The sequence below is a fragment of the Arachis duranensis genome, chromosome 6 (assembly GCF_000817695.3).
Source record: "Arachis duranensis cultivar V14167 chromosome 6, aradu.V14167.gnm2.J7QH, whole genome shotgun sequence".
NCBI lineage: Eukaryota > Viridiplantae > Streptophyta > Magnoliopsida > Fabales > Fabaceae > Arachis > Arachis duranensis.
Genome location: NC_029777.3, coordinates 57030182 through 57032866, shown reverse-complemented (window position 1 = coordinate 57032866; position 2685 = coordinate 57030182). Strand labels below are relative to the sequence as shown.

Genomic DNA, 2685 nt, shown 5'->3' with positions numbered 1-2685 from the left:
AAGCTTAGATTGGAAGTCCAAACCTTCAAACAGAAGGAAGGTGAATCCCTCTATGAAGCTTGGGAAAGATACAAGCAATTAACCAAAAGGTGTCCTTTTGACATGCTTCTAGAATGCAGTATCATATGTGTATTCTATGATGGTCTGTCTGAATTGTCCAAGATGTCATTGGACCATTCTGCTGGTGGATCTCTACATCTAAAAAGCCATGCAGAAGTTTAGTGGGATTGATCCTTGCAACTATCATAATTGTGGCTAGTGATAATGATAGAGACACTTGACTACCAAACATTGCCAAGGAGAGGAATTTTGATTTCAAATAAAATCTTTTTCAAATCTTCATATTTTTTTCAAAATCAAATCTTTTTCAAATCAAATATTTTCAATCATACCTTTTTCAAAATCATATATTTTCAAACATATCTCTTTTTTAAAAAAAAAATCAAATCTTTTTAATTTTCTTTTCAAATATTTTTCAAAATAAATTTCAATCACATCTTTTCAAACATATCTTTTTCAAATCATATCTTTTTCAAAATCAATTTCAAAATCTTTTCTAACTTCTTATTTTTTAAAAATTGATTTTCAAATCTTTTTCAACTAACTAATAGACTTTTTGTTTGTTTTACTATTTCTTATCTTTTTCAAAACCACAACCAATTTTTCAAAAATTTATTTTAAATTTTATTCTTTTTATTTTTGAAAATTCTTCCCCTTCTCTTATCTTTTTCTATTTAAGCACTAACGTTCCTCCTCCATTGTCAATTCGAACTCCATCTCTCTTTGTGTGTTCGAATTCTTCCTTACCTACCTCCTTCTTCTATTCTTATTTTCCTCTAACACCTCAGGGAATCTCTATACTGTGACATAGAGGATTCCATATTTTCTTTGTTTTCTTCTCTTTCATATGAGCAGGAACAAAGATAAAGGCATACTTGTTGAAGCTGATCCTGAACTTGAAAGGACTATGAAGAGGAAGCTAAGAGCAGCTAAAGCACAAAACTCTGAAGAGGACCTCACTGAAAATTTCAAAAAGGAAGCAGCAAAAAAAAACAATTATGGCTGAACCAAACAACAACGTAAGGAAGATGCGTGGTGATTTTACTACACCAACTTCTAACTTCTATGGAAGAAGCATCTCAATCCCTGCCATTGGAGCAAACAATTTTGAGCTAAAGCCTCAATTGGTTTTTCTGCTGCAACAGAATTGCAAGTTTTATGGACTTCCATCAGAAGATCCTTATCAGTTTTTAACTGAGTTCTTGCATATCTGTGATATTGTTAAGACCAATGGAGTTGATCCTGAAGTCTACAAGCTTATGCTTTTCCCTTTTGCTGTAAGAGACAAAGCTATAACATGGTTGGACTCACAACCCAGAGATAGCCTGGACTCTTGGGATAAGCTAGTCACGGCTTTCTTAGCCAATTTCTTTCCTCCTCAAAAGCTGAGCAAGCTTAGAGTGGATGTTCAAATCTTCAGACAGAAAGAAGGTGAATCCCTCTATGAAGCTTGGAAAAGATATATACAAGCAGCTGACCAAAAAGTGTCCTTCTGACATGCTTTCAGAATGGACCACATTAGATATATTCTAGATGGTCTGTCTGAATTTTCTGAGATGCCATTGGACCATTCTGTAGGTGGATCCATTCACCTAAAGAAGACGCCTGCAGAAGCTCAGGTACTCATTGAAATGGTTGCAAATAACCAGTTCATGTATACCTCTGAGAGGAATCCTGTGAATAATGGGACGGCTCAGTGGAATGGAGTTCTTGAAATTGATGCTCTGAATGCCATACTGGCTCAGAACAAAATATTGACCCAACAAGTCAATATGATCACTCAGAGTCTGAATGGATTGCAAAATGCATCGAACAGTACTAAAGAAGCATCTTCTGAAGAAGAAGCTTATGATCTGAGAACCCTGCAATGGCAGATGTGAATTACATGAGTGAAGCCTTTGGCAACACCTATAATCCTTCATGGAAAAATCATCCAAATTTTTCATGGAAGGATCAACAGAAGCAAGGCTTCAATAATAACAATGGTGGAAAAAACAGTTTTAGCAATAGCAAACCTTTCCCATCATCATCTCAGCAACAGACAGAGCATTCTGAGCAGAATCCTTCTAGCTTGGCAAACATACTCTCTGATCTATCTAAGGGCACTCTTAGTTTCATGACTGAAACAAGATCCTCCATTAGAAACTTAGACGCACAAGTGGGCCAGCTGAGTAAAATGGTTACTGAAACTCCTCCTAGCACTCTCCCAAGAAATACAAAAGAGAATCCCAAAGGAGAGTGCAAGGCCATTGATATAATCAACATGGCCGAACCCTTAGAGGTGGAGGAGAACATGAATCCCAATGAGGAAGACCTCAAGGGACGTCCAATGGTCAGTAAGGAATACCCTAATGAGGAACCAAATGAATCTGAGGCTCATAAGGAGACCATATAGATTCCCTTGGATCTTCTTTTACCATTCATGAGCTCTGATGACTATTCATCTTCTAAAGAGGATGAAGATATTGTTGAAGGGTAAGTTTCCCAATATTTAGGAGTAATTATGAAGCTAAATGCCAAGTTGTTTGGTAATTAGACTTGGGAAGAAGAGCCTCCCTTGCTCACTAATGAACTAAATACATTGGTTCAACAAAATTTACCTCAAAAGAAACAGGATCCTGGTAA

General features: G+C 36.3%; 1 non-coding gene across 1 annotated transcript; it reads right to left on the bottom strand.

Moving 5' to 3' along the window:
- On the bottom strand, nt 1-108 carry LOC127740183 (small nucleolar RNA R71). The gene has a single exon (XR_008000864.1). It is a non-coding gene; the product is annotated as a small nucleolar RNA R71 (small nucleolar RNA).
- Nucleotides 109-2685: the final 2577 nt, after the last annotated feature.